The sequence below is a fragment of the Nelumbo lutea genome, chromosome 7 (genome assembly GCF_056320005.1).
Source record: "Nelumbo lutea isolate HS-2025 chromosome 7, American lotus-T2T, whole genome shotgun sequence".
Classification (NCBI taxonomy): Eukaryota; Viridiplantae; Streptophyta; class Magnoliopsida; order Proteales; family Nelumbonaceae; genus Nelumbo; species Nelumbo lutea.
Genome location: NC_142690.1, coordinates 26,953,958 through 26,962,286, shown reverse-complemented (window position 1 = coordinate 26,962,286; position 8,329 = coordinate 26,953,958). Strand labels below are relative to the sequence as shown.

General features: G+C 35.7%; 1 long non-coding RNA gene across 1 annotated transcript; it reads left to right on the top strand.

The window, feature by feature from the left end:
- The first annotated feature begins 4,680 nt into the window (after positions 1-4,680).
- LOC148845833 (uncharacterized) lies at positions 4,681-5,362 on the top strand. Its single transcript, XR_016102537.1, has 2 exons — positions 4,681-4,756; positions 4,890-5,362. It is a non-coding gene; the product is annotated as an uncharacterized LOC148845833 (long non-coding RNA).
- Positions 5,363-8,329: the final 2,967 nt, after the last annotated feature.

The following is an 8,329-nucleotide window of genomic DNA, read 5'->3' as shown; positions in this document are numbered from 1 at the left end:
GAGAGGCTCCTCGTCCCTGCCCCGCCCCATTGCCATTCCTAATTGAGCTCCCATGTTTAAGTGGAGCAGACTCCAAGGAAGGTGAGAAGTATACCCTATAGACTTGACCTAGCAAAAATTTGACCCAACCTACGAACCCGACCCAACCCAACCTGAAAAAACAGGGTTAGGGTCTCATATTTAGCTACCCGAATGTGAGAATGACCAGACCCGACCCAATCCGAAAAAAAAAAAAAAAAAAAAAAAAAAACTGAGTTGAGTTGGGTTGGGTCATGGGTCAACCCGCTGACCTGATTATCAAGTCTAATTGAGATTATTTATGCATTGTTAGAAGTTTCCACTCTTTGATTTTTTCTATTTAGTCTTTACTCTTTATTGTTAAATGTTTAAGTTTTTTTATTTTATATTTGGAATTTTAATGTTAATTCCTTTAATTTTGACATTTTCATATAATTTTTCTTTATTTTTTTTAAATTTCAGTTATTTTTTAGGATGATCTGAATTGACCCATGGGTCAACCCTAACCCAAACATTTAAGATTAGGGTCTAGCATTTGATAACCCAACCTGAAATCAACCTGAAGTGTCTTGACCCACCAAACCCAATTTCTAGGTTTACTGAAGATTGACATAGGTGAGATCATCATTATGTGTGGTTACTGCTTTAATGAAAGCATCATATTCCATGCTAAGGCCATGGAGGGTGAGGGTGTGGTGTATCAGCTGGAGTTTGTGAGCGGCTTCCAGTGGCGGCAAGTCTATCAGAAAACTGTTTAATTAATCTTCTACAAGTAATCGAGCATGGAAAGACCATTTTTGCTTAGGTTTGTTAATTCATTTAAAATATGGATTGCACTAAGGGTGTCCACGGTATCCGAAAATCTAATTTTAAATTTGATATTCAATATAATCGAATCGAATTCGAGTATAACCTGATTCAATTCAATAAATATCCGAATTCAGTTGATTATTTAATTCTTATATATAATATATAAAATTTTTAAATGTTTTATATAATTTATATATATATATAATAATAATTAATTTATATAAATAATTTATATATTTATATACTTTATATTATCGGACCGGACAAGGAATCATTCTGGGTTATCCAGTTCCTGGGTCAAACAGTCTGGCTGTCCAGTCCAAGTGGATGGTCTGCTCTGACAAAAAAATGAAAACAAAAAAAAAAAATGGACAAAAAACATTATTTGGGTCGATAATTCAACGGTTCAACCACCTGGATTAACGGTTTAGTTAACCAAATCAACAATTTTTGGCCAAAAAAAGATTTTTAGATAAAATAGAGGTGACCAATTCCCAGTTTTTCCAATCCGGCCGTCCAATCCAGTCGTATTTTGAAAACACTGTCAGAAAGATCTCAAAATTCTTTGATATAGATGAAGCAAATCCAATAAAAAAAAAGCATCGATCTACAACCCACCATTGCATGTGGGAATACTAAAGCAGCAACAATAAAGCCATGTTAGGAGGAATCTCCCCTCCGCCCCTCGTTGGTTTGGCAAAACATTTTGACCAATTTGCTGTCTGCGCGCATCGTCCTTTCCTTTGAGAGAGCCATGCTAATGCTATTCTCTGCTATGACATTTACATGGTTCAAATAAAATGTGCCTTTGGTCCCCTTAGTCCATGCTAACAATATCTAGGTTTTAAATAGTAATCAAAATGTGCATCTCTGTCTGTCACTTCATAGTTGGTCACAAAGAGATAGAGAACTTGATCACCAGATACGATATCTCATATAATCTCTTTATTCCATGTTTTTCAAAACCAGATCGGGTCGGAAAAACCGGGAACCAATTATGTGACTGGTTCTGTTTTTCTCCAAAACCGGATATTTGTAAAAAACCGTTGATTTGGTCAGTAAATCGTTGATTCAGGCGGTTAAACCGTTCAATAGTATTTTATTTTTTTATTTTTTTTAATTTATTATTTTTTGTCAGAACGGGCCGACCGTTCGACCTGGGAGCCGAACCCCTGATCAGTTCGATCTCCGAATCAGTTTTAAAAACCTTGCTTTATATCACTCTATGGGAAGGATTAGATTATTATGGGTGTGTTCTTATAATTAAATTAATGACTTGTAGTTTGGATGTATAAATTAATTAAAGGAATTAATCATCATGACACATCTCCTTTGATCAACCCTATAAGCTTTGTGGTTCTTGATTATTTGATGATTCCTATGGGCTGAAGGATAAATGATTCAAATCATCACCTTCCACCTGAAGTGTTGGGTTGATTAATATAAACTGATAAAAGATGTATATATGCATTGTCACTTCAGCTAGAATGATTAATTAAGAAACATCAATTCAACTATGATATGGAAAAGATATGATCATATCTGAAAAATAATTGATCAATAAACTGAAGTCATAAACATGATAGCGAATAAAGTATTATTTATCAAAATTCATATGTTGGTTTTGATTGGCCAAAACTCTTTTTATGTCATTTCTTTTCCCCATCATAGATTTTCTCTAATTATAAATATCAATTATCAGTTTCATGCATACAAAAATACTTGTTTCAACCATAAATAGGTTCAAATAATGGTCATATGCCAATTTGTTTTAATTGATCCAAAACATTTTAGGTGGAAACAGTAAGGGCCCATTCATTTTTTGGATTTTGAGTATGGGAAAGTTGGTTAATGGGATTTTGGTTCTCAATGACCAAGATACCCATGCTCTTTTTTCAGACTTATGTGGTGTTTATGGAAAATTTATTTTGCCTGAGTATATTTATCCGGGTAAGTGATACCCATATCATAGGTGGGTAAGTAACTTTCCCACACCTGGGGGAAAAGTTATCAAAATTTGGATGGAACAAAATTTTTCCTTTAACTAATGGCTTTTTATATGGATAAATCAGTCATTATCTTAGTTACCTGGAAATAAAGAAAAATGGATAAGTGCAATTCAACCAGCAGTAGGTATTTCCTAGGAAACATTTACCCGAATAAGTAACTTTGCGAAAAATGAAGAGAGCCTAAAGATACCAAATACAACCTTAACGAGATTTTCAGGTTTCTTCTACCAATCCGGACTCTTGTGACTGAAAACATTGCTTCATTGCTTGGAGCTTGAGTAAAATCCGATCTAATGATCATTATATTTGGGACAAAAAAACTTCTGAAATTAATGATTAAGCATAAACGATAGTTGCTTCTGGTCATTAAACCACTCCACAATCAACTGAATGTTCAGTCTAAGATTTCAGAATTTTCTAGATTTGTCACTAAACCTTCAATGATTATGTATATTTTTTCTTTTCAGTCAATCGTCCAATAAAGCTAGAGGGCACCTAGTACGACCCTTGAACCCTATTGTAAAATATGGGTCGGGTTTTAAACCGAACCAAGCCTTTTAGAATGAACCAAATCCATTTAAGATTGTCAATGGGTTGGTTTAGACGTGATGGACTCAAATTGATTGGGTTGGTTCTGGTTCGAAGAACTTCCTGATACATTGTCACAATCCTTATCCGTTTAATTTGAAACCAGTTCCACCCAACCCTGAACCGATTCAGATTCGATTGTTTCAAGAATCAGTCGATTCAATTCTAGATCTAAAATTACAAACCCTATCAAGTCCAGTTCCAAATCCTTAATATTTCTTGTTATAGATTAGTTCCGATTCTACCTGGACCCAGCTCAGACCCGACCTATTGACAATGGGTAAGTTGCCAGAGTACTTTCATTCTATCATTTTGTTCCCCAAATGAATCTGAGATCGATGTCAAATAAACTAAGAAAATGGTTTTTGTTCCCCAATGTAGATCGGACCCAAGGACGTCCAACCCGCGATCAATTTCTGGCTAGCTCAATCACGGGTTGTCGAAAGAGTGAAGCATGAAACATGCAAATAACACTTTGATTCATATTAATCATGATTTAGAAAAAAGGTTGAACAATACACACTTCACTCTACTTTGATTGAGTGTTATCTTAATTCCCATGAAAACCCATTCCTATTGGTGCTATAATGTATTCTAATCCATCATTCCCCGGCCCAAAACACGCATAAAGCTCTCATGCTTACGAGAGTCTGAGATAGAGGCTAGTGCGCGTGCTTTCTACCCTAAACTGTGTGTTTGATAATTATGCTAATTATCATATTTTCCCCCACTTACAATAACACATGAGAAGCTGCTATAGCTTCTGCAGTTCCTCTTCATTTGCCATCTCATATTTACTGTTTCTAGGATGCGTTTGGGAAAACTTCTGAGAGTAAAAGCAGAAAGGGTTAAAAGAGGCTACCTGGCAGATTTATCTTACGTGCTGATGATCTTGTTGCATGTGTCGTCAGGTGGTTAATGCATGTTGTAGGTGGTTTAAAGGGTAGCATTGATTAGGATCTAGGTGCCCAGGCCCAAGTGTCTTGACTGGATACCAGCTGGTTTGAATCAGGCCACAGATGTCCGAGCTGAACACTATGTGACCGAGCTCGAGTAACAGTGTCTTGACAGAATCCCAAGTGTCCTATTCGAGCTCCACCAAAGTATCCCTTGTCCAAGCTGGGCACTACGTGGCTCAGCTCAAGTAACAGGTGTCTTGACAGAGTTCAAAGTGTCATGTCTGACACGTGCACACTCTGACAGGCATCCCTAAAAATCCTATATATGGGACAAATTAGCATTCAATTCATACTTTATGACTCGGAGAATTCTCCTTACAGAATACATTTGAGCTGTTTCAGGGACTTGAGCATTTTTCGACGGCATCAATGGTCTTACTCTTGTAACTTTCCTTTGTATTGTGCTTGTCCCATAGCAGAAGTGCTTTTAGGATTAATTATAAAGTAGTTTCATTTCTAGCAACGATGTATGTTCTGGGAATGTAATCGGGTGAGTGTTTTGCAGGTAAATGTTACGATTTATTTGCCCCATGTTGACAGAATGGGATGCTAATGTGAGATATCTCACATCAGTAATATGGGATACTGTTGTGTGTGCTTGAATTCCCTCCCTCTAATAACTAGCTTTTAGGGGTGAGTACTCTTAAGACGTATTAAAGTGGTCTACTTTTGGCTCCAATTGGTGTCTTAGAATTTGAATTGTGGGCCATCTTGAATGCTCTTTGGCACAAAGGAATTGGCTGGGGCATTGCCAGATCTATGTGTTGTGAATCTGATTCTCACGTGGCTGTGAATGCTATTTTGGGCCAATCGAATGGCTTTCCTTGGTCATGTAAATATATTTTGGACTCCATTCAATGTGCTTTAAAACATGCATATTCTGATGGCTTCAAAAAAAAAAAAAAAAAAAAAAGCCCGTTATGATGTCTGGTTTAGGTTTGTAAATACTGTTGCTCAGCATGCTAAGTCTTTGTTGAGAGAAGAGGCCTCGTTACACTCTGTTCCTGAATGGTTGGTTAATCTGTTTGAACGCTGATATATCTTTATTTAATCTTATTGATGATATACGTTATCTTTGTAGAGAAAAAAAAAAAAAAAGAAAAAAAGAAAAGAGTAGAGATTAAGGTGGCATTAATTTAAAGAAGACTCTATATTCAAATAATTGTAACGCCATGTTTGGGACTGCAGATGTTAAAAACAAGTGCTTAGTCAAATAAGCACTTATTTGCATTTGGCACCCAAATTTATTAAGTGCTTATTTTGAAAAATAAGCATGCATTTTGGTGGTCTTTTTCTCCGATAAGTACTTAAATAAGCAACTGTTACTCTTTTGTCATTCATTTTATTTCAAATTTTCCAAGTATTCAATCCAAAGTGAATAAATACAAAGTACTTTGATAGATAGAAGTGTTTTAACAAAAGCACTTTTTTCATAAAGGTACTTTTTATTAAAGTGCTTTCGTATAAGTACTTATATAAAAGTATTTTCATAAAAGTAATTTTCATAAAATTACTTTTCTAAAAGTGCCTTTGTAAAATTGTTTTTTAAGAGGGTATGATTGATATTTTAAAAATTCACTGGGGACAATTATTGGAGAAAATTTTGAATAAGTGCTCATACAATAAGCACTTAAAAAAACATAGAAATTTGGGCATAAAAATAAATCCTCATTTTTAAAATAAGCACTTATTTCAGATTTATTTCTCAAACACTAATAAGTGTTTAATGGTGTGGTCATCGCCCAAATAAGCACATTTCTTTAAGCGCTTCCAAACATGGCCTAAATGAAAAAAAAAAAAAAAGTGTAAAAAGCATATATTCGTTCAACAAAAATGTATTCAATTCAAGAGTCGTCAATTCGTCGCCCAACCCACCACCCAGCTTCATTGGATTTATCTGTCTTTGTTGTTGCACTTCTTTTTTGATGTGTGAAAGCTGGACAGAATCAACTACATTTATTTTAAGGTAGATCTGAATCCAAATTTGGGTGCAATTTTTTGTGCACATGAACATAGGGTTATTGGTTATCTGAGCATTATTCCATGACAATGAAATGCAAAGTATTGTCCCGTCATGTAGCAGCTCTACTCTTTTCTTGTGCTGGATAAGCTTTCAAAAGCATTTTGATGTCCATTTTGTTAAAAGCAGTATCCGTATCAAAAAAGTTGGTGAATCATCCACTATATATCTTTGCTCATGGTAGGGATATTTCTTCATTGTAGAACTGCAAATGATATCCATTGATCCAAATTCAATTTCAATCCATTTACATAATCCGAGCAAATATTATAGATTTGCGCAGTTTGAGAAGCAGATCTGGACTCGTAACTTGGGTCGTTCTTGTAATCCTGCCCTTTGGTGGTTTTGGCCGCTTTTTTTCTTCTTTGTAGTGGGGATGGTCGAGGTTGTATTTTTGTTCTATTTCGGGCATTTGGCTAGTTGGGTGTGTTTGTCTTGGTTTGTGTAGTCTTAGGCCCTTGTTTTTTTTATTTTTTTAAATTATTAAGGTCATGTTTGGGAGTGCTTTCCAAATGCGTTTCTCATTCTTTAGAATGCTAAATGAAAGAATTACTCTGCCAGACTGATGCCAAAAGAAGCCTAAATTGATCAAAACTAAGTGCTTTGATAAACAAATCAGTTAGGTGGCAATATGGTGTGTATTGGTTATGTGCTCTCCTATGAAATGATAGTCAATCTTGATGTGTTTAGTCTGTTCGTGATAAATTAGATTATTAACTATATACAAAGTCACTTGGGTATTAGAATGAAGATGCATTCAGCATTGGTTGAAAAACATCAACACCAAGATCACATAAGATACACTTAAGCCAAAGAATCTCAAAAGTAGCAACCACCATGGCTTGGTATTCAGCCTCGGCTAACAATCATGGTGCTGCTCTACTTCTTAGCCTTCCATAACAATCATGGGCTGGGGAAGAACGTAAGTAGCAGAGGATGCGCATTGTAGCATCCATATGCTCTTGTCAATGGTGATTGAGAAATTGACCAAGAATGTGAACTGAGAAATTGAGCTTAGGATTCATGACTATCAAATAAAATAGGTGGCCTACTAGGCAACGAAGTTGGGTTGGAATTAAGGCCCCATTCGCTTTTCGGTAAGTTATTTACTCAGGTAAGTGTATTTATCCATGTTCTTTTATTTCTTAGGTAAATAAGGTAATGGTCATTTTAGTCATAAAAATCCATTATTAAAAGGGGCATTTTCATCTCATTCAAGTGTTAGCAACTTTCCTCCTAAGTGAGAAAGTTATTTACCCACCTACAAGATGGTAAAATAAACTTTCCCTGGTCCCCACATTAATCTGAAAAATGAACATGGGATTCTTGGTCAATGGGAACCAAAATCCCATTAACCAACTTGCTCCCCTCTCAAAATCCCAAAAAAAAAAAAAAAAAAAAAAAGCAATAGACAAAGGAAGGCTTTGCTCTCATGGAAATGGTGCCGAGGAGCCATGGGAGTTGAGCTAGGATGAGAGGATGGAGTGATAAGAGAATGAGGTATATTATAGATGTAGTCACCAAGATGGGGAATTTGAACATTGTGCACCAAAGCATCTGATGAACCTATATGAATCCTAGAAGGCTAAGACAACAACAATGGGACTAGTGGATTGATAGTAGGCATAACAATATACAGGAGAGGTGGTTTCAAAGCGAGACATGAAATTGTCACCGGATTGTAGTGGAAAAGGTATAACAATCTCAGAGATGGAATGTGATAAGCGAAATTGTGTTCTTTCAAAGTGAAATGGGACTTGTAAACAGCATCCCTAGTAGTAAACATCATCTTAGGGTCCAAATCATACACATGATATCCTTTTTGTTCTTTAAGGATAAGTAACACAAGCAACACAAACAATTAATTGAATACAAAAAGGTGAAAATAAGAGGGAGGTTTGTGTAATAGTACCTTAATGGGAGCC